Source organism: Thermobia domestica, chromosome 15, assembly GCF_964235325.1.
Source record: "Thermobia domestica chromosome 15, izTheDome1.hap1.1, whole genome shotgun sequence".
Classification (NCBI taxonomy): Eukaryota; Metazoa; Arthropoda; class Insecta; order Zygentoma; family Lepismatidae; genus Thermobia; species Thermobia domestica.
Window position 1 is genome coordinate 142,016,455 of NC_137468.1, and position 25,763 is coordinate 142,042,217.

Genomic DNA, 25,763 nt, shown 5'->3' on the forward strand with positions numbered 1-25,763 from the left:
ATGTATACCTTTTTGCTTGCTTATTTGTCCGTTACTTAAAGGAGTAATTTCAATATTATTTTTAATTTGTCATTTTTTTATTCATCAAATTGCAAAAATAACTGACCAGTTGGTCGGAGCTTAATGTCGCTTTTCAGTACTGAGGCTATATGTTACGCTGATCTACAGTTTAATATGTAATCCGAACCACCGTAATGTGATCAAATTTCAAAGCTTTTATACTAGGAATCAAACGAGGGACTCTGTGCACCAAATTACTGGAAATCTGTTTCACTGCTTGCACAGATGATGAGAATGATTTATAGCAAGTTATTTTGGGAAATTTCTTAGACAGAATATGCTAATTATTAACAACCTACAAATGTAGTGTTTCAATGACCATGGAAAATTATGGGCTAAATTCATAGGGAAGCAGTGTAGTAGTAGACGTCCTTGAAATACTTCTTGTTGATTGTGGTTGTATTCAGGACAAATAGTGGAATGCCTTCTGCGTTCTGATAGTGAGGATTGTTAACGCTGCGGTGGCCTCAAAAGAAGTCATGACGTGGCGCGTCATTTAAGGATTGGACGAGCAAGGTGCTCCGAGTTCAATCTCAGGTCATGTGACTTTACGATGGATAGTATCGCACCTATGAGTTCTCCTATTCCCTCCCACATTATAATTTCACCAAATATTTCATAATAGTTTATTTTCAATAACCATCCGTCTTCTGTAGCCTAAAGGTCATAGCTGTGGAATGTTAGTTACTTTAAACATTTCATTCCATTCTATGAACAACTAGAAATTCGGTTTTAAACCTTATAGTGGTGGACGAACACCGTGCTCGTGGGTTTTCTCGGGGCTCTTCCGTTTCAACTTTCTTCATTCCACCATTTCTCATCTTCACCATCTCCTTTAGCATAACCGGCATACCCGTGGGACGTAAAACTTAGAGATTTCATTTCATTTTTAAACCTTATAATTTATACAACAATATGTTTTAATCAAGAACATACCCTAACAGAGGAAGAAAAGGAGTATTGACGTTCAGAAAAATTGAGTGTGTTTAATCTGATACGTTGCTTTTGTTAAGAGATGTGTTAAGAGGGGATTTAGGGATATACCTGATTATCTTGGGGAGATGGATACCCCTGGATGATGAAACTGCTATAACTATTTTAAATAGTAATAATAATAATAATAATAATATTAATAATAATAATAATAATAATAATAATATAACTTACTAGGGCTAATGAAAATTACAAAAAATAGACAAATATTTAGAGAGCTGTATAAAACTCACTTATTATTATTCTAGCTTCCCTGTGGGATAGCTAACATAGAAAAGAACTATTTATTTGCTTAGTAGCAAACGATTCAGTGTTACTGCGAGCAATATTCTGCGTTCTTACTTTTCCGTCATATAGAATCCTTTTAAACTCTACTTCTCGCATGAAATTCGAACATCTTGTATGGGTATCTTAGTGAACCATTCAAAAACACTTTTCCATTCTAGGTGAAACATCTAAAACGCTGAAAACATATTTAGTTACTTTAAATGAGAGTCCAGATACCAAATTACGTATCTGTAACCTTAACGGATTACGAGATGTGGACATCTCTTAATAATAACTGCAACCACCATTTCCCCTCTTCGACTTTAAATTTCCAATAATTCTTTCTTAATGGTACCTTACGTCACAAATTGTTTGCACATTCCAAATTTCAAGTTCCTACTTACGTAGCTTGACCTAGCGTTGATAGATCAGCCAGTTTATCAGAATGTTTTCTTTAGTATAACTGTGGGTTTTGAGAAAAGTCCAAACACATAATTTTCAGATCAAGATCTTAAAATTTTTTCAACCTTTTTTGTTAGTGGATTGTGCTGACATTTGATTGTTGTTCTTATATGTTTGAAACATAGATATTGAAGAACAGCATTCTATGTCAGTACGAGCCACTCATAAAATGAGTAAAATTCTTTAAACGTCTGTATCTCAAAATTTAAACCCTGAACTTGTTCCCATTTTCCCAAACACAACAGATGTAGAGATTTACCGAAGTTATCGATTGAGTCTTCGAGTCCAGTTTTCACTGGGAATATTAACACTCAACTATATTAAGAACAGGAATGGGATGGAAGAGGAAGGAAGTAGTATAGAGCTTATATTCAAAAGTACAGTCTTATTCTAAAGGAGTAAAACCTGGACACCCGCCTCTCTTTCAAAAACCTTGAGCATTTAATTACAGTTTGGTTAAAACCAAACAAATGTGGACTTCCTTTGGCCGATGGTGATTTTTATTTACAATCAAAGTATTAGAATTTTCCACGTACAGTTTCCAGAATATCGCATTCTAAAGCAAGGGAGGTGTCTAGATTTTTTAAACAGGACTGTATCATCCCATCACCTGGTGGAATTGTAAACAAATATTGGAAAAATCTCAATTAGGATGACCGGCAACCGAGCCCGAACCCATGTCCTCCGATTGCGAAAAAAAACTCTAACTACTAGTTTATTTCTGTTGATTAAAGTTGACTTTTGCTAAAATAATTGAAAAAAATGAAAAATGAAATAAAATCTTTAAGTTTTACGTCCTACGATTATGCCGGTTAGGCTAAAGGAAACGGTTATGATAAAAAATGAATGAAATGGTGGAATCAAGAAAGTGGGAGGAAACGGGAAAACTCCGAGGAAACCTACGCACACGGTGTTTGTCCACCATAAAGTTTACTTGGCGCGACGTGGGATCGAACCACGAACCCCATGTCTAAAATGATTGAGTTTTCAGTGTAAAATCTTACTTCGACACTCTTAATTATATGATACCTTGAAACTTAACTCGGTGTTTTGGTGTATCGTATTATTATAGTTTAATGGTCAGTCACAGCTATTCATTGTCAATTTCTCTAAAGTATAAAGTTGTTGTCTATAGCATTTCAGATGTCGTAAAGAAATAATTGGTACCTTATGGGCGGAGCCTCGATGTCCTGAACTCAAGAAGGTACTATGGGGCTTCCGTGTAACTAAAGAACAATACCAATTTGAGTACCTCTAACCTTAACGGATTCCGAGATATAGACATCTCTTAATAATAACTGCAACCGCCATTTCCCTCTTCGACGTTGAATTTCCAAGAATCCTTCCTTAGTGGTACCTTATAATCTCCCTTTAGGGTATCAAATCTATTAACATGTTTCATAAATGACGACTATTAAAGCCTTCGTTCCATATGAAATGCTATTTTCGCAACGCGTGTCCTTTCATCCACGTGAAATGGCCTCGGAAGTAGAATAGCATGTTTTGAGGTAAAACACGACTTCTGAGAATTGATTGGCGGATTTGAAAAGTGAAGTAATAACACGCGAAAGTCAATTCAAGTTCCAGTTTCATTGACATCTGATAATGATATAATGCTATACGAAAGAGAAAAAGTAGACTGAACATTTATCAATTTTACACAAATCGTATGATACAATCTATTGTGATGATAATATAAATCAACCTAATTTTGTTCCATACTCAGTACTTGTATAGTGAAAGCTCGATTGTGGTGAACACTGAATTGAATCTGTTGTTGCTAAATTTATGGTGAGATGGAACGCATAATATGTGAACAAAAACGCATTAGGTTTAAGATCTACTTTGTAAAATATACTTGGGAACATGGTGAATGAAGTTAAACCACACCTGTAGCCATAACAGTAAGAGAGGAGGACAAGTTTTGATGGGGCTAGATTGAGTTTATCTTAAATTCATAGTAAGCAAGTACAATGATACTATAATGAGCTACATAAAGACAGAAGCAACTGATATGCATTGTTCAATTAATACAGTTTAATATGATTTTAACAACTTTTGATAACTCCGACAAAATGCTTATATTTTTGAAAACAGGAAACTGCTAAATAATCAATCTCTCCTTCAACAATATAAAGAGTTGTTGACAAGTCAATAAGGACAAAGGCATCCATGGTAACACAGCGATTAAGTTAAAAAAGAAAAGAGAAAGTTGGAGAGTTCGAGATTAAATGGCGCCGATATAGGACGGTCCATCTCGAGCTCTGGATTAATACAATTTTAATTTTGTACAAATGTTTTTTATAGCTCTTTTTAGTGTGAAACAAATTTTAAATGAGGGTGGACAATTCTGACAACGTTCATCTTACTTTTTACAATGTTTTACAGTGTATAACAATTAGTTTAACACGGGTGTTTTCGGACATGTCTGCGCCATATTGTTTTATAAACCATAGTGTTTATCAACTTGCTTAAAACAATTTTATACCTTTTAACAATGTATAGTGTAATAGCTGACATGGCTGATGGCTGCAGCATTAATTCAACCCATTAGTGGTTTTAAGAAAGAAAGAAGAAAGAAAGTTAAAAAGAAAAGAAAGTTAAAAAGAAAAGAAACCTGTCTTTTATCTCGACGAAACAATGAGCATCTCTTTGTTGCAATATTGCTTCACAAAATAAAAGGCGTAGCAACTTTAAACACTCACAGGTGGAAAAATGATTTTCGTGATTTACAGATGTTACTTGAAATCGATCAGTCGTAGTATTGGCCGAGTATGTGTTAAAATGAAATGAAGTCTTTAACGTCTCACTATCATGTCAGTTAGCCTATAAAGAAGACGGATGATTTGTGGAATGACAATGTGGGAGGAAATGTGATAGCCTCGAGAAGAACCATGGATATGATGTTTATCGTGTTAAACGCATTTCAATATTACCTTGTATTTGATAATGCCGAAAGGTGTATTAGTATTTATAACGTGTTCCCCGATCGGCAACAGTAGCTCACACCACTATTTCACGTGGGACTTCAGTTATTCAATGTTGGAAATGTTTCACATCTGCTCTCTGACGCCAACCCTGGAAGGACGAAAAGACTGCGGCATTTGAATTTTGCTTGGACACCGGTATTTGTTTTAAATTCCCCGTTGATATATTACTAGATATCTGATAACGAAACTCACCCTGAACGTCGCCTGTGATATGCATCACATACTATACAAACGTAAATGCTAGAAACAGTTCATGATTATCGGGATGATGCGTCACTCTTCGTTAAATATCGATTTCAGAATTCGAGTCCAAAATGAAGATCGATTAGGATAAAATAATAGAGAGTGTAATGATACGGTTCTTCCTTGAGGTAAGAATACTCTTTTTGGTATGGTTTAACAATTGAAACTAGCGACAGTAGTAAGCAAATACAGGACAAATGTGCATCCTATACAGCATTCACACAGGACAGGAAAATATATTGTAAAATACAGGACAACCCTGTATACCCAACGTCTGGTTACCCGAGGCCAGAAACGGTAATAATTTAGGAAATGCAATATCAATTTTAACGATATCACACATATTATACACGAATATTAATATCTACAATAATGTTTTAAAACTAGTGCGTTTCAATGTCACAAAAAGAACTACATTTTTATATCAAAATTTACGGTGTTCAATCACCGTTAACACTAAATTTTAAAACAGCAATGCAAATTGTCTTAGCGTGGTGCATTTTGTAATTACTGTGGTGAAAGTAACGTCACAACGTTTTGCAAATGAAAACTATATATATATGTTCTGAGGTAGGAATGATATTTGCGCAACTCACCTCGCTTTGAATTTATGACGTAAATGCTCATTTTCGATGCGCTTTAGTTTTTAAGAACTTTTGATAGGTGGTGATGGATTGGTCTTGTGATTTGCCTGAAGGCAGTCCTTTCGCACAAACGCTTCCGTAATTTCATTTGATATTGTTTCCAGGAGATACTCTAAAAAAATCATCCAAATTTTACTAAGCTCTAAGAATGTATTCCAATTTCAAGAACCAGACACCTTTTATAATCATAATTTAGAAGATACTTCAATACTTATCACGATTTAATATGTAGATATCCGTTTCTTTCAAGAAGTGGAATACTATAAGCAGAAGAGAAGCTGAAACCTTGTTAGAGAGTCAATACTAATTACGGAAACCTATACTAACAAAAACGATTAGTGACATCCGTATATTTACTATTTTAGCAATTAGTTATTTATTTGAATAATTAATTATTAAGCATTAAACCGTTAATTAAATTACAAATTTATGTTTAAATGATCATTTGTTAATTGAATAGTAATACGAAAAATTGTTCCGTAATTGAAAATTATCCAAAAATTATTTGTTACATCAATTAGTATTTTACAATCATTCATTCTTTGAATAACTGAAACAATTATCCGATCAAATATTCGTTAATTGATATTTTTCTAATAAACATTTGTTATTTGAATTAATCATGTGGATAATTAATCATTAATTCAATGTTAACAAACAATTGTTTAATAGTAAAATAAGTATCGGAATTCTTATTCTTACATTTATTAATTATTTGAATGACATTTTCAATAATTATTCTTTATTTGAGTGATTATTCCAAGAAAATATTACACTGCCCCACAAATAAAAACTTTTTTTATACTTCCGCGGTCAAAATACGCGATTCTTAAGGAAACGGCCCCACTGATTTCGAAAATTACCATTAAAAATGCCCTTTCACGTCAGGTTCAAAAGGATATGAACAGATTTAGTGTTCGGATTATAGACAGTACAAACACGATTATCCGGGATATTTCTCAGCCCTTATTCAACCGATTTACAGCAAATTTGAAAGGTATGCTTCTAAGGATATCTAGTTATATTCCCAAAAATTTGAATCAGATCGATTAAATAGGGCTGAGAAATAGCCCGGAAACTCTGTCGGATAATCGAGGTCCTACTGTATTATACGTACATTAAAACGTGTCGATGATGATTGTTACATGGTCACGCCTATAAGGTTTAACATACTTATAAAATCTTGCAACTCTTTTTAAATTAGCTTACTGCATCATTCGTAACAATAGCGTAGAGAAGAATTGAAAAAAATTGGGGTTCACGGAGGTAAGATGTTTATAAAAGGCCTTGAAAATATCTATTCAAATTTTTGTTGATGATTTCATTATTAAGTGTCCCCCTTTGTCATGCTATATCTACACCATTGATACCTTACATTCTAACGAGATATGCCTCTTCCTTCCTTACAACGCTTGTGTTTCTGGTGCCTCTTATAATCCTGTTTACTCTCGCGCAGAAGGAACCAGCAATAGTCTCCCATCATTGCAGGATCCTTACAATCTTGGTTTCTCTTCTCCATCACGGAAATGCCTTGGAGAAACTTTTCCGCTTGTTTATCACTAACATATCCTAGATTGTCAGGGGAAATGTTTAGATGTGAATGAAGGAAGTGAATTTTCAAGGACATACTGCGTTTTTTTGTAGCATTTTAAAAATTTTCTGGCCAATGTTTCGTAATTTTCTTCTTTTCTGTTTCCAAGAAACCCGTGTACGAAGTTTTTAAAGGACTACCAAGCTGCTAACTCAGCTCCTTGTAGAAGATTTTCAAACGTTTCGTCCAAAATGACTTTTCTAATTTGGAACCCAATAAAAAAATCCTTTCAATTTAGCGTAAGTGATCTCAGGAAACACTTTTCATGTACATAAAACTGTCACTATCATTTATGAGTTCCTTCACAAAGTTCTTCATCAATCAAAGTTTTATATGCAAGGGTGGAAGAAGAATTTTATGATGAGGAACCATACACGTGCGAAGAGATCTTGTCAACAACTCAGTATAACAGTGGTTTAGTTATAGTTCTTCTAATGTTCATATATTTTAAATTTATAATTATACATTTTAAAGATCTGTTTTTCATTGTACCGCTTTCCAATTCTATCTTCGTTTTGTTTCTGATTTTCTGTTTACAAATATATATAGTTTTTGGAAACATAATAACTAATTTCATTGTAATATCTACTATATTATTTTGCATAAACATTACATTTTAACTCTTTTATAACTCAGAACACATAAATTGTTAAACGTGTTGATGCAATATATTTAGTCAATAACGTAACGTTCAATACACAATTTGTATGATTCTATAAATTTGCTTTATAGAATAGAACAGAAGTAAAATTTTAAAATGGCGGCCAGATTTTCAAAATGGTGGCCATCCACGCTATAGGGCGGTTTTCGGGTTTTCGACTTGAAATTTTATGAATAGAAGCATGAGACATATACAATTTACTGTGCGTACCATTAAAGTGGAGCAATGTCAACTTTCAAAATGGCGGTCGATTTTTAAAATGGCGGCCATCTACACTCCAGGTCGTAATTTTCAGTACTTTGACTTGAAATTTTGAGAATAGAAGCAAAAGACATATAAAATTTGGTGTATCTAACAATCAAGTGATCCAATGTACAGTTTCAAAATGGCGGCAAACTTTTTCAAAATGGCGGCCATCCACTCTATACGGCGCAATTTTTGAAATTCACGTGAGGCACCTGGTCATTAGACCCACTAGTAATAGTAACGTGGGAGTGAGTGGGGAGTGAGTGAGCGAGAATGTCATTGCAATTGACTTCCTTCAATATTTATGATATCCTTCCGTATTCATAAAATAATGTTTCAATATATTAATTTTTGCACGTTACGCGTTCATCTCAACCAAGCCAAATGTAACCAATGTAGTAAACATTCCAACAAAATGCAACATTTATATAGTTAATAACATGTTAATGTTAAATGTTAATAACGTGCCATAAGTCGTGTCCCTGCATTATAATTTCTTACTGACAAACCACAAAAAACACCCTTTTCATTTTTTCACTATTGAACATACATATTTAGGTGAATCTGAGGTTAAAATGTGGAGGTTGTGTTTTCAGTGATTTAGCAGATATGATTTTTTACAAAAATCACATATAAATCATACAAATTGTGTTTCAGAGTTTGTATCTCTTTTCTATGAACCACTTTTTCTGATTCAACAGTAGTTCTGAACAGTAGAGACTATTAGCTTTAATTTGACACCAGAAACACTTCAATTGGCCGAAAAATAAGGGAGTTACAGAATTTTTAACATTACATGTCGATTTTTCCGCGGCAGAAGTCTCGGAAAATGCCAGATTTTCATTTATTTTTCCTGAGGTCCGTTTAAGAGATAAAAATCTGCAAATATTCCTGTGGTCATTTCTCATAGGTATCTACCCACAGACAAAATATGAAGAAAATCCATGATGTAAGGGCAACCATAAAATCTGATATTGGTTCATTTGACATGGAATGAGCCATATTATGTTTTAAAGCAACAGACTGTTGATTCATTTTACACATATGCACATCCCGATATAATTCCAGAAACATTGTGGTTTGCAGTTACTATGATAAGACTATAAGAATATGTCAAGCATGCTACTCTTAGATTATTTGGCAATCAAACGCTAATTAGTTTGATGTTTTATCTTGTACTAAAAATTAAATTATGTAATGCAATTTTGAAATCAAGCTTTACCACTTTAATAAAAAATGGAATAGGAGAATTGCTGTGTGACACCAATATCATGTGTAGTTGAGGAGTGTTTTGGTTTGGTTTGCGGAAGGGGGAGGGAGAGCGTTTAGGCGATTTCATGATAACTAACCTAGTTGGAAAGCTGCTTGAAGTTGAGGAAGTCACTATGCTGTAGTACCTCAAAAGGCTGCTTTCCACGAGCCAGCTTGATCATAGGGACCAGTTGTGAAGGCACATAAATATTCCCTGCTTGCTTAAACAATATATTAAAACAAACTACACATTAAGGTGGACACACATACACAAATAGCAAGTCGTTTGAGATACTACTCTGTGTGAACAAGAGAAACTTATCTTAATTTTTCTTGCAAACTGTCGTACCTTAAGTTACGGTAGTTCGAGAGAAATTTAATTCTCTACAATTGAGAAGCGTTGAACATCAAACTGCTTATTCCACAGTTATATTTACGAATTTAGATACGGCTATTAAAGAGAATTATAGAGCTTCTAAAGGGAAAATCGGGGCTGGTGTTAATTCAAAAATAGATTTTTTTGAGATACGACACTTTGCAAACAAAGGAACGATATGTTATATACGTCCATTTGTATGTGAGATCCTGACTGCCTATATTGTTTCATACGGAAAGTACGTACAGATGGAACACTTATACAGAAAGTATTATAAAACATGCGTTTTCAGTTATACGTTTGCTGTACGTTTAGTTCAAAAACTACAGGATTTACAAATGTAACATACAATTTTATGTACGCCACATACAATTTTTTCCTCAGTGTATGAGCTCTATCTAAATAGAAATTTCCCAAATTGTCCGCATCTTAGGACATGCAGGAAGTTCGGATACGGGGATATCAAAGGAAAAAACTTTGAATATCTTATGTATAACGGAACGTTCAATTGTGTTATTCTTCAGATGATTTTAATTATTTTTGATTTCAGCACACTGTTTATATTTTATCTTACATATCTTGAATATGGTATATTGCAACTTAGACTATGTACTTTTGAAGTAATGAAAGTGTGGTGGATATTATAGAAATTTAACTACTTACATTATGAAATTTTGATTACTCTGTAAATTTCTACTCATGGTTTCTAGTTTCGGAAAACAGACACGAGTTATAGTGAAAGTAGAAATAACATAGAAAGTTGTTGCAAGATACTAACTAATAGGAGAACTGTTCATAATAATAGGATATGTGTGCTACTGCTAAGAGTATCTGCATCACTGTTTGGAAAGTACACGATTTGAAATTGAACCTATAATTTTTAGATATACAACACATAAATTTAGCTATAAACAACATGTTCTACAACATGTTCAATAACTATCAATTATTATTGGAATGGAATCTTATAGTTTAACATTCCACGATTGTATCCTTTAGGGTAAGGCAGAGGATGACTAAGGTAAGTGAATGATGATAGCACAATTGGTGAAATGAGACAGTGGAAGGAAACGGGAGTACCTCAGAAAATAAGAAACAACATACGAGTATTTTTAGCGCCACAAAACGATTTTGTTGATTTTTCGGAAACTACGCATCAGAATATATCGTTAAGCCTGGCATTTTGTTAAGCTCGACGTTATCTTGGGAAGGTTCTTGTAGTTAAATAGAAAATAAAACTTAAGAATTGATCATATAATTTGGGTAATATCTCATTAACTATACTGTCCTCTTGCTGACATCATAATGAAGAGCTTCATGAAGTTATAAACTAACTATGGCCTATGGAACCCGGAGGTTCAATGCTAAGGTCACAAAAGCTATCTATTGACTTCTGTCCTTAGCCAACCAGTTTTTACTTTATATTCCTATATTTGTGATATCCATCTTAATATTGTCGTTTCGCACCGAGGTCTTCCTAATGGTCGTTTCGCGATTGGATTTCCAGTTTGAACTTTGAAAACGTTCCTACTCTAGCTGCAGGAGGGCCAATGACCTGCCCTCTTTGACTTGATGAACCTAATAATGTTTGGTAAACAGTATAAATTATGCAGTTCCTCGTTATAAAGCTTCCGCCATTTCCAACTCCAGTTCCTCTTGGATTCGAATATTCATCTCGGAATTTTATTTTGAAACACTTTCAGTCTACGTTCTTCCCTCAAAGTAAGCTACCATGTTTCCCAGTCATACAGGACAACAGGCATGAATTATTTTTTAATATATTTTAAGCTTCAAATTCTTCAACAGAATTTGCGGCGGCAAAAGATTTTCAACAGAATAACAAGAATTCCCTGCTTTTCGTCGATATTTAATTCATTAGGGCATATATTAGTATTAATTTTATCTTAATAGACGGCCTGGTTTTCGTTCAGCGTCAATTTTTAGGTTTGCAAAATAAATTGTTTTTTCAATTTTCTCTTAAATACGCATGAGCTACACTGATGCCTGTCATTTTGTTGTATTCATTGAGATCTACCAATTGGTGTATGTCTGATCTTTGGACATTTTGTTTTCATTAGACGTTAATGATAATTGTAGAATTTATTTTACCCATCTTGACTGTTTCAATATTATTAAAACCATTTACAAAATCTAAAGTTATGAGTTTCTCTGAACAACATTATTTGAAAATTATACTGGGTGTATCAAAAATCCGGGAAAATAGGCCAACAGTATTATGAATAAAAATACAAAAAAAAAAAAAAAAGAGAGAGAGAGAGAGAGAGAGAGAGAAATTATCGGAAATAGATAGTTTTTAATCCAAAATAATGGAATTCTTTCCAATCGTCCCAGTTATTTGGACTTCACACTGGTAAGGCGCCCTATGTTAAATGGAAAAGTAACGTTTCAACTTCAACAGGCTGTTCGAACGGAACGTGAGGATACGAAAAAATGTCACGTTAAACGTGCACATTGTTGTGTGAGGATACCGAAGAATACCTTAAATTAGTTTCCCAACAATATTGTTGATATGGTGAGAGCGTAAGAGAACAGCCTGCTGAACTGGTAGCGTTGTTTTTTTTGTTTTTTTTCATTTAATATAGGTCTTACCAGTGTCGAGTCCAAACGACTGGTGGAGTTGGAAAAATTCCACGGAATAGGTAAAAACCTTATTTCCAACCACTTTCCTTTCAGTTCATTGTATCGCATCTTTAATCATAATAGATTTGGCCTATGATCCCCAACTTTTGAGACAAGTGTCGTCTGTAGACAATTCTATCATATAGTAGTGCACTGTACATCAATCTTCAAGAGTTCCCTCGTCGACAGTTGGTTAAAGCGGGGAGGCTCGGGTTCGATTCCAAGCTGGAGTTTATATAGTTTGGATCCAACATTAAACTGTAGGTCCACATGTCATATAGCCTTGATGCTGAAAGGGACACTTAACTCCAATCCGTTTTATGAGAATCGGAGCCAAAATTGTTAGAGATAGCGAGAACATGTTTTATAGGAATCGGAGCAAAAATAATGAGAGATAATGAAAACAGGTTTTACGTGAATCAGAGTAAGAACGATTAGAGATATCAAGAAGTGCTTTTATAGAAATCGGAGCAAAATCGATGAGATAGCAAGAAGTGGTTCTATTGAAATATTTTAGCGTTCTAAGAGTAGGTATTACATTTTCTTCTAGTCCTTTATTCGATCCAGAAGTGCACAAATCAACTACCTCCACTTTTAACGTTGATCGCTATAAAGTAAAAGTAGTTACAGATAGCGAGAAGTTTTCTGCAATCAACCAAATATTCTAAAATTACATTCCATCTCCATTCTAATCTCTCTACTGAAACCGGAAACGTCAGAAATATACTACAACTTTTGGTATGTCCCCATAACATGCGATAACCATGTGTACCATACGTACCAATAGTAAACAAAAAACAACGCAGATGACGGACCCGAAGAGGAGTCGCCCACATTCGCCAGCAGTCTGCAATACGGAGATCACCGATGGCAGTCGACACTCCAGGATAAAAGAGAGCGGTACGCATCATCGAGCATCAATCTATCCAGGTTGATCAAACCACCTAAAACCCTCTCATGACGCCTGGTCACTGAGAGGTCCCTATCCTTAAGCCCTAAGACGCACGGTCATTGGGTTCCTATCCTCTCTCACGACGCCCGGCACCGAGAGAGACATCTAAGCCTAACCCCTCTCACGACGTTTGGTCACCGAGAGGTACCTCACCTGCAAAAGCCCTAAGACGCTTGGTCATTGGGTTCCTTTCTTTATCTTACCCAAATTATTAGTGGAACTGTTTATTGTATAGCTTTGTGTTTAAGAAGACAATTTTATAATAAAAGATGATGGGAAAGTCCAAATTCTCGTGTACAGTAATTGCTCTACCTCTTTAGACTGAAAGAATATTACAATATTAATTGAGAAAATATCACGCCATACAAATCAAACTCCTTCCCTTGGTATTCACCTGACACCGCTACTTATTTCTTCAATAAAATTCAGACAAAACGTGCTCAACTGATTTATATTGGAATTATTAACAACAATAATACTAGGATAGGAAGGAGAAGAAGGCTACTATTAACTAGAGACTTCGTCCCCAGGTCACTGAATTTGCTCGACCTATGGCCTCACACCTCTCATATCTCTAACATATCTCTGATGATAAGGGGTTTTAAGATACGGTCATCTTATTATAACAATTATGTACCTTTCCCCTTCTCATCTTTTTCTTATCTTCTTACAAGGGAAGTAGGTAAAGTGGTACGCGGGGATCTGCATGTGTTATATATCATTGGAGAGGTCACACCGAATACATCTCACATGTAAAATATCTCGCTTGAATGGGTCTGTAGGTGAAATAGCAACCATTTGAAGATCAGAACAAGGGACGCTCCGAAACACCAGAAAACGTGGACAAAATAGGAAGCTATGATGTAATTGTTTTGAGACGTACTATATATAGGTTTAAAAGGTAACTGAACACGAATCTGATATCAAATGTTTACAAATCAAAATGGCGGATCCAACATGGCGAACACATATTACAGAAAAACAAGCTATGGACCTGAAATTGGGTATATAGAGATATTCGACGTTGCTATGTATGAATCGGATACCAAAATGTAAAATTCAATATGACAGATGCAAGATGGTGGACAAAATGTGTCAAAACCTGTACAGAACGGACGTATGTGATTCTTACACATCTAGTAGAAAAATACATATAGTACATAACGGGTCAAGTAGGGGCAAGTGATGTTTTGCAATAAACAATAAGCGCACTTTGCTATACAATCATGTCAAAATTGAGGCACAGAATGCAGAGCAGGTTTTGTAGCGCACATGAAAGTTTTATGATACGAATATATTGCAATCATAGACAATAAGTATTTTACTAACAACTCTCTCCCCCGAGCTCGAAGAGATACGGGGGTTCGGCATGTGTTATTGTCGTTGAAAAGCTCGCACCGCGTACACTTTACATTTGTAACATCTCACTTGAATGGCGAGTGTAGGGTGCGTTGCGATTATTTGCAGATATCTGAAGATCTGAACAATGGCAGTGAAAAGTTTACATTGGAGTTTAAAACATTGTTATGCTTCCACAGCTGTCTTTCCGGTTTCACATTATGGCGTGTACACTTGTGAGCCATATGTACGACAAATATCCACTCTTGTGAGTAGTACCGACACCGAAACTAGACTCGGTTTCGTTTCTACTTCGAGGGCGAGATGTGCTTTTCTAAATCGAGATGAGACCGAAATGAAGCCCAGGATCATCTCGATACGACCATATTCGATCCATCATATGATTCGTACCCCGCGACCACGAAAACCTCTACCTACCCGCTTTCAGTTCCATAACAATGTTTTGCGTTTTTTTACCATCTTGGATCCGCCATATTTAATTTTATACTTTTGGTATTCGATTCATACATAGTGACGTCGAATATCTCTATATACCTAATTTCAGATCCATAGCTTGTTTTTGTAATTTGTGTCCGCCATGTTGTATCCGCCATTTTGATATGTAAGCATTGGAAGTCACATTCATATTCAGCTACCTTTTAAACCTATATAAGCAGGTCTCAAAACAATTGCATCGTAGCTTCCTATTTTGTCCAAGTTTTCTGGTTTTTCTGAGCGTGCCTTGTTCTGATCTTCAAATGCTCGCCACGCCCCCTACGGGACCCATTCAAGGGATATATTTCACATGTGAGATGTATTCGGTATGACCTTTCGAACAATATATAAGACACGCAACAACTTCAAGTACTTCCCTTGTAAGAAAAACACACAAAAACGTTGAAACATGTCTTTAATTAACGTGTCTCTGCCCTTAGCAGATTTTGACACATGGCCATGTTATTTTAACAATTGTGACCTCGAATGTTTTCTCTTCCATTCTAACAGTAAGGAATAGAGTTTTAAAAATTATATTACAAGTTTTTAGTTATTTTAAATTAAAAGTCTAAGACAACCTTCATGTCGCTAACCTAAACTATCTATTAGTATGGAAGTGAGCAATGTCCAATACACAGCTTTGGCTTATCCCTTTTTCATCATCGTACGTGCCTCTGCTCTGGTGGCTTAATATAGGTTGGAAAAAATAGACCTTTTTGTATTTGAAGTGTACAAGAATAAATAAAGTAATGAAACTATGCAATGAGATTTCTCATTGCATAGGAACATGCGCCTTCCATGAATTTTAAAAATTATATTACAGGTACACACACTATTTACTTAACGTTTAATTGGTTTGTTTCATGTATTTTTTCTAATTCTTATTTTAAATAATAATTAGTGATATTTTGCAGAAGTCTAAGCTCTAAATTCGATGACTGATTAATCGGTAACCATAAATTTATACAGGAAAACATTTTACACGCGTTCTAAATAAATTAAGTCTTACCTCCACTACAAGTTTGGTCATGAAGGTATATAGATATATTATGGTGGAACTAACTGTAATCTATGAATTGTAAACCAAAATTTCAGTGAGTATTCACATACGATTTATTTCAAATTGTTTTGGTTTATTTGTTTTCTTAATATTGACAGAAGAATAATAGAATGTCATTTATTTTGTGATGTTTATTGAATAACACTTTGTATAATCACAAATGTAGAAATTACATATGCATCATCTTATACAGAACACTTCCTACTAGATAACGCTGAGACACATAATTGTCTCCCTCTAACTGACAATTTACCACAAACATCAAGATTTCGGATTTGGATATCTAGCGTCGTAAATTCCCATGTTTACAACCAGGAAAAATACCCATTCTTCTGCCATATAAAAATTGAAGGTCTCAGTGAGTTTCAGGTAAGTCTTAAGAGATGAACTGCTAGAAACTGTATTAGACAAGCTGCATCTTAAACTGTTACTGGCAGTATTAAGCCAGTAGAGTTTAAATTCATTTAAATCCATGGCGGAACAATGTCCAAGTTCATAGAAAAGGAAGGCATCAATTCATTAATAGACATGTTAGTGAGATACGTCGTTACACGCAACATTTTATTTAAAAATATTAAATTCAAGTATTGCACAACAACTCGATTAATGTTTCAGCAGTTTAAACAAGAAGATACGCTACCAGCGGGTAGCTGGTAGAAAATGCAGCCTCTCGCTACAGTATAAATTATCTAGTCCCTAACTAACTAACTAACTCTATGGCCTATGGAACCCGGAGGTTCAGTGCCGCGTTCACAAAAGCTCTCCACTGACTTCTATCCTTAGCTAATTGCATCCAGTTTCTACTTTGTATTCCTATCTCTGCGAGATCCATCTTAATATTGTCCTCCCATCTGCGCCTAGGTCTTCCTAATGGTCGTTTTCCTATGGGTCTACCAGTCAAGACTTTGAAAGCGTTTCTACTTTCTTCCATTCTAGCTACATGACCTGCCCACCTAAGCCTCCTACACTTGACGACCCTAACAATATTGGGTAAACCGTATAAACTATGTAGTTCCTCGTTATGAAGCTTCCGCCATTCCCCATTCTCGTTCCTCTTGGGTCCGAATATTCTTCTCAGGATCCTGTTCTCAAATACTTTCAGTCTATGTTCTTCCCTCAGAGTAAGCGACCATGTTTCACAACCATACAGAACAACAGGCATGATTATCGTTTTATATATTTTAAGCTTCAAATTCCTCGACAGAATTCGCGACGACAAGAGATTTTGAACCGAATAGTAACACGAATTCCCTGCTTTTAGTCGGCATTTAATTTCTTCGTTAATATGATTTTCCTCTGTTAATATTGATCCTAAATATTTGAAAGTGTCCACTTTATCAAAAGCATTATTTAATATTTTAACGCCTCCACAATTTGCCGTATTACGGTCCCGACGCACTTCCATGTATTTAGTTTTCTCTGCATTTACTTCTAAACCCATGTCCCTGCAAGCGTTTAATAAGATCTCTGCATTTATTTCTACTGTTCTCCTATCATCCCCTATTAAATTTACATCATCAGCATATGCCATAACCTGGTGAATGCCGTTCAACTCTAGGCCCTGGTTGCTATCTTTGATTTTCCTTATAGCGTATTCCAGCACAAAGTTAAATAATAATGGCGACAACGCATCTCCTTGTTTCAGGCCATTTTCGACGTGGAAGCTCGTGGACAAAAATTTTCCTACCCGGACTTTACTTTGGGATTCACTTAAACATATCTTAATTAATCTAATTAGCTTTCTCGGTATTCCAAGTTCTGTAAGAACGTTGTATAATGTTTCTCTCCTAACCGAGTCGTAAGCCTTTCTAAAATCAATAAATAGTTGATGTACCGGGGTATTGTATTCCCACTTCTTTTCGAGTATTTGGCGAATGGTAAATATTTGGTCGATAGTTGATCGATTTCGTCTAAATCCGCACTGATAATCTCCAATAATTTCATCTGCGTATGGGGTCAATCTTGCTAACAGAATATTTGAAAGTATTTTATAGGATGTTGACAGAAGAGAAATGCCTCGATAATTATTACAGTCAGTTTTGTCGCCTTTCTTGTGAATTGGAACAATGATTGATTCTTTCCACTCTTGTGGCAATTCTTCCTTGTTCCAGATAAGGAGAATGAGTTTGTGTATCTTGTTCCACAATTTTTCGCCTCCAGCTAAAATTAACTCAGCCGGAATTTCATCTACACCCGGAGATTTATGTTTCTTCAATTTCTTTATAGCGGCTTCCACTTCTATTCGATTGGGTTCTGGAATATACGGTTCTGCGGTGTGTATCTCCTTTTCTCCACGCACATTAGTTTTTGGCTGCGTGTTCAGCAAATCGTCAAAGAAATCTTTCCATCTATTTAAGAGGCTATCCGTATCGGTGAGAACTGTTCCGTATCTAGTCCCTAAAATAGCCAATTAAGAGGGTGAAACTAAAAAATTCGAAAGTTGAAAAATAAGGACCACCCTAATATCTATCTATCTATCTATCTTTCTATATATATATATATATATATATATATATATATATATATATATATATATATATATATTAGCATAACAATCGATGTAACTGCTTGATGGATTCGTAGAGCAATGCTAATGGTTCTATGTTAATATGCAAAGTTGCCACATAGTGAAACATTCTTTGTCCGCGGGCGTCATTTTTAGAACATCCGATATATATATAAAATATTTATTTTGATTGAGAATTGTTTGTGAGTGGGCATCATTTTTAGAACACCCGATATATATAAAATTATTTATTTTGATTGAGAATTTTTTCTTTAGAAAAATCAAATGAAAGACAAAAACAAAATAAGATCTCGTTGCTCTGTCTAGTGTAAAAGTGCAGTTTCATGGGATAAATTCCATTATTTAATTGCACGGTTTATTGACATGCAATGTATTCTTACATTGATTTATCTAGATCAACTAATTACTCTGCGCGAACTTAAGAAACCACTCGCTTAGAATTCATAATAAGATGTCTTCCCACTTGCGACAGTCCTATAAGCAACAGGAACTGTTAACTGTCCTATGAGCGACCGATTCGATCTATTAACTGCCCTATGAGTCACAGATTCGTTCACACTGAGATAATGGAAGAAGATAAGGTACTCTCGTCTTTAACTTGTTTTATACTAATGTGATTTAGAACCTAACAAAATGTACTATGAAAAATTTCGCTCTACCTGAATTTAATACGTGAGAATGCTCTCATTATACTAACAATCTTTTATACGTTTTTCCTAATATTATATTTTCGAATTAATTTATACGAATACATTGACTCTATCAAGGGGAAAACTAACTAAATATTTAGAGTAGCTCCGCCTTTGTCTATGATTCTAATGTAATTAAAAATTTCATGTTAAAAGGATACGGAGCATAAGTTTAGATTGAATATGTTTATGTCACAAGAAAGAAATCAGAAAGAGGTATGGGCGCCCAAAGAAAATGTTCTAGGGAGGGGCATCTCCATGGTTGCTGTATCACGTCTTGTATATCTGGTATTTAATATACGTGGTTTGGTATATTACGTATACATTTTTGTGAGCCAGGGGGGCGAACCCTGCCTTCCCATCGGGTGCCCGTGGGAAAAAGGTGTTCACCATTTGAGGATATCAAAGAAATCTAAAAACACGGTGTATTCGAAGAAATTATTACGCAAGTTACAAATCTCTCGCAGGACTTAACAATTTGTCTAGTTATAAGGGATTATTTCAGATTGCTTCATGACAAGCTTTTATGCATGAGTCAAAACAAGGGAGGAAGGCAAATTAAGTAATTAGTTTACATTTTAGTAGCTTACAATAGGGGGGACGGTAGTTTAAAGAGTTTGTGTACCTTTTGGATTGTTTTATCTTTAGGAATATGCTTTTCATGGAAATATCCCTGTTGTCTCGTTAAGTTATGATATGTTTTATGTCAAATCTAACTCAAAATTAAAATAAGTTTTATTTGCACTCACAGTAGAGGAAAAATACATTTGACGAACAGTATCACTGGGACTACATATTTCATACCAAGGTTGTTCGGGCGCTAATAACGCCAGAAGCAAACATATTTTACGAGATAAAATCATATCATCTTCCATCATCTCAATGTAAATGAATCGCTCACATGACAGATAACAGTTCCTGTCGCTAATAGGACTGTCGCTTTTGAGACTAATTCCATAATAATATCTCTATAAATACTCAGAAAAATGACTGTTATCTCGATCTTGCCCACTGGGTTTCTGAGGTTACTTTTGAGACTTTTTAATGTTCTTTCTTAAGTGGAATGAAATAAAATTTCTAGTTTAACATTCTACAATTATGCACCGAGGCTAAGAAAGACAGTAATTATGATAGTGAATGAAGTGATGGAATTAATGATAATGAATGAAGTGAACTAGGGACTTCACGCACCACAGATGAATACTCCACCACGGCCCCAGATTTTATTGAAGTTGTAGTAGTGGTCAAGTAAAATTTGCTACTATTAGCAGAGCTGACAACTTTATAAAATAAAACAAAAACAAATATAGGAATAGGAGACGAAGAATTCAAGAATTAAAGCTTAATTTGTAATACGCAAATGAAATGTAGAAATTCGGTGTTGTGCTATGTAGAACAAATATGTCAGCACTACTAAAAAGCAAAGAAAACGCATCGGTGAAGAAAAACGGAGAAAATAAAACAAAAACTTAATGAAAATTGAGACGTAAGAGAAAGAAGAACATTGAAGATTAAAGTGGAGTGATACAAGATATAATGTCAGAAAAAATTAAGATGAATAAGATTGTTCTTCATGGAAGACATGAAGGAATATTTTGTACTTCATTTCAATAAAACTGGGTTAGTAGAATGCGTAATGCGCCGGACATGCATAGTTTACATCAAATGACTAATCTTCTAATAGTACAGGAACATTTTAGTTGTAATAGTATTAAGTCAATAGCATACATTTATTAATGTAGCGCTTTCAAGAAATAATATATTAATACATCATTATATAAGAAGATATTGTTAAACAATGAGGTCAATGAGGACCAATACTGATAATTCTAAATTTTATACAGGAAATGAACAATGGCATTCCTCAGTAAAACGTATACACAATATTTGTTAGAAACAATATAAGATTTAGTGCAGATCACATTGATTGTTTCTGATAGATTGGAGCAGATTGTAATCATACGAAACACATTTTCCTAAATTATCACTAAAATGTTTTCTCCTGAAATGGAGAATGTAGGTTTATGTGAAATCTGTGTTATACATCTAAAATAAAAGAACGCATGCATATGAATAAGCTACATATAACTTCCTGGACACGATAACTGAACATAACATTACTCTTGTTGTTGAACTTTTTTTTACATTCTTTTCTACATAACTAATTTCAAAAGTCCATTTGAAAAAAGAAGAACCAAATCACGATATCCATAAGGAAATGAACAAAGGTGCTTGAGATTAATTTGGTATTTAGGTTACGAATAGAATTGTCTTATAATAAAATATATATTAAGCTATTATTCGTCATCAAATATCTGATCGGACAGAATTGTACTGTAGTAATGTATTCAAGTAGAGATTATGTCACAAGATATAATTGCTAATCTGATTCTTTAAGAGTTGTTAAATAAAATTAAGTCTCCATTCGTAACAGGAATATAACGAGTAGTGAAGGCGGAAGTTGAACCTGTTTTGACCTACATACTGTATGTAGAAGGAGAACAGTCTTTCAATCACTTCCTGTAAATCATTTTACTTATCAAAATAGGAATCTATACGGAGAAAATAAAAATAGGAAGATGTATCTACAAACTAGGATCAACATATAAAATTATTATTAAATATTCTGCCTTTTTGCAGGTCCTGGGACTAATGAGGATTTTTCTTTTCTCCTTCTTAATTTTTAGTTTCGGCCTGGAAATGTTTCTTCCATGTTTCTCGATCTTCAGCTTTCTCTTTTAACTCCCAATATTTTCTTCTATTTTTCAAGTTATCGATCACTTGTTTTCTTTTTCTTCCTATTCTTCGCTTTCCTTCCATCTTTCCTTCTATAGCGGCATGAAGAAGACAATTTCTTCACAAGATGTGTCCAATCCAATTGGCCTTTCTACAAAGGATGGTGGCTAGAAGCGTCCTCTTTTCTCCTATCCGTTTCAAGTCATCTTCGTTTGTTATTCTTTCTTTCCAATTTATCTTCTCCATCTTCCTCCAACATCACATTTCAAAGCTACCTAAATATTTCTTCTTTAACTTCCATAATGTCCAAGTCTATGAATCATAACGTTTAATGAGCCATATATTGCACTTGACCAATTTCTTCCTTAGTCCAATAGGCCCCTAGTTAAGAATGATCTTTTCTTGTTGAATGCTTCTTTGGCTATAGCAATTCATCGACTTGATCTTTTTGGTGCAGTGCGCGTCTTTCGTCAAAATACTTCCTAGATATTTGAAATGATCGACCTCTTCAAGTACTCTTTGTTCTACTTTAATCCTTAAGGGCGCATTTCCAAGGGATATTCTTATGACTTTCCATTTTTGCATGTTGATTTCCAATCCATATAGTTTCCCAGTGTCAACTATATTGTCAATCATCTCCTTTAGCCTTTCTAAATACTAGGCGGAATCAATATAAGAATGTAGAGCAAAGTGATACATACAAGGTTTAAAAATATATAGTATATAAATGTATGTTTCTTTTTAATTACATGACCATTTTATATCACCCATTCCTACTTCAAACAAAAGAAGTAATCCTTAAGTTTACAAGAAAAAGCATTATTGTTCCATGAAAATTCATGATTTTTTTAAAAAAAATCAGTTACACTACAATACGTTCTTAAAGTTGAAGGGTTGAATTCGCTTTCCTGAATAATGTAAACCAAAACCCACATACTTCATCGATATTTCTTAAGATAATCATATGCAATGTTTCATGGAAAGTGGGTATGTTTCAGTAAAGTTACTGTTGACATGCTTTAATATAAATTCACTCTCACTCATTTTAACCAGAAACATGAGGACAAAGTTTTAATCTAAACACATCTTTAAGTTAGAGGCCGCAGTGGCTAAGGGGTAGAGCGTTTTCACCGCTGGTGCATGAGGTCCTTGGTTCGATCCAAGCTCGCGCCAAGTGAACTTTGCGGTGGACAAACACCGTAAGTTGGTTTCCTCGGGGTTCTGTTTCTTCCCACTTTCTTCATTCCATCATTTTATTCATTTCTCATCACCGTCTCCTTTAGCCTAACGGGTATAGCCGTGGGTCGTAGAACTGAAAGATTTCATTTTCATATTTTACATCTTTAAGTTAAACGAAACACACAATATGTTATATAAAAAAGCAAAGAATTTTTACAAAATTTATAGTGAAATGTTTTCTTTTTGTCGAAAAATGGTAAATTATTGATTGATTTCAACTCTAAGCAGTGTCAATGATTAACAGGCACTAGAGAGAAAACATACAATATTATATTACAAAAGCATAAATTTTTATCAAAAGTATACTGAATAATTATACCGAAATCAAAAACAATCAAATTTTGCGCCTAACGATTATGCCTTTTAAGCTAAAACAATTGCGTGAATTAATGAAACACAATAATTATGAAATAAGTAGTACCAATTTGATCAAAAGGAGCATTTTGTGCTGTAGGGTGTTTCAAAATATATGGAACAACGAGTATTTAATAAGTTTTCATAATCACACTTTTATTGAAATACTTGTCCTAAGGGAATAGTGGATTCAAATATTTTCTATAAAATTATTCTCTTCGTGTGTAAAACGGGCATTTTATCTATTAGTAATATAAAATAAATTCGTAAAATGTAAACAATTAAAGCTTTTAATTAAGCATGATTTTAATTGGCTTGGATGCAACGACTACGCGTAGTTATCTTAAATTGTCTACTACTCTTAGACCAATGTATAGCTTTGTTCAAAAACACCGAACAACCAATTAATATTTAAACTCTACAATTACACATAAGGTAAACTAGTATTTGGCATGTAAAAATATACTGAAACAAGTAAAGATTGCTCATGTTTGTCGATATATTACATCTAAAGGATTAAAGTTGAGATTCTTGCTAATTAAAGTGTTTGTAAGCATGACTGATCTTAAGGACATATTTCGTCATTAGGCGGCATTAACAAAATAATGACTAGTGTACAATCAAGAACAGAGAAAGAGAAAGGTGCATGCAAATATGAATTACTAGGACACGGTGGCTTAGTGCTAAAGCGTTTATTTCAGGTGCGTGGGGCTGTAGTTCGATCCTCGGCCAAGTAAGTTTGTGGTGGATAACATCATGCTCGTAGGTTTTCTCTGGATACTCCCGTTTCCTCCCACTTTCTCATTCTATTAATTTTTCCACCATCATTCACTTGCTTCAATCATCCGTCTTCCTTAGCCTAAAGAACATAATAAATGGCATGAGACGTTAAATTCAAAGATTTCATTTCATTTAATTTTCAAATGTGAATTATTTTTATTCAAGTTACATACAGGATAGATCATTTATCTTGGAACACCCTTATAACTTTTAAAATAATAGCTAAATTCAATGAAATTTTACATGAAAATATCGACAAGGGCACTACAGAATACCACCAGATTAACAATGTTGCCAACCCAACATAAAGTTTATATTTAAAGAAAAAAGGCACTACGTCAAATTATTGCATATTGAGAATTTACATGCCAAACAAAATGTTACAACATGATGTATATTTTTAGTGTTAGAAATTTACAACGAGAAGATTAGTGTTAGAGTCTTACAAAAATCCGTAAATATCCAAATTTTGGAGCCCTTTACAACAATAATAACGTAAATTAGAGGGATATGCCAACACACATCGGAAGTATCTTACTGCAGAATACTATGACCATAATATGACTATTTCTAATTAATAGGAACAAAGCTACAAGGAATTGAAAATTTTACTTTTTCAAAGGGTTTTATTTTGGTACTTTTCAAAGGGTACTTTTTTCAAAGAAAAAAATGCTCAGATAAGTATCATATCTAGCCACATGGATTGTTAGCAGTAAACATAAAGCGCATAACGCTGTTTATAGCAATTTAAAACCTCATTCCGACTCGGAATATGAATAACATGGGTAGAAATTATTATTGTGCTCAAAATGATGTAGTTCTGTGAAAATTACTTTTTGGAAAATTTTTCTTTCATCTACTTTTATAACATTAAAGCAACAGTTTTTTATAGTTGTAATTACAAAAAGTTCTTAGCAATTACATAATTTTTAAGCAGTGTTTCAAATTTTACCAATGTTTATTAGAAAAGCGAATTGCGATATCAAATTAGTATAAAAGTGTAAGAATGTGATGACATTGAGAAGAGGTACAAAAGCGTGCTTGCACTGAAAAAATGCGAAAAGGTGCAACCAAAACATAGTTGGGAATTCTTTATTTAATGATTTCTTTGCAAGACGATATAATTTGGGCATTTTAGTAGCAAAATAAATTTAATACCGCACCTAAAA

The 25,763-nt window shown here is 34.2% G+C and overlaps 1 protein-coding gene across 3 annotated transcripts in view; it reads left to right on the plus strand.

Annotated features, from left to right (window-relative positions):
* Positions 1-25,763, plus strand: part of DCX-EMAP (Doublecortin-domain-containing echinoderm-microtubule-associated protein) — a 386,324-nt gene that overhangs the window by 79,332 nt on the left and 281,229 nt on the right. The gene's annotated exons all lie outside the window — the stretch shown is intronic.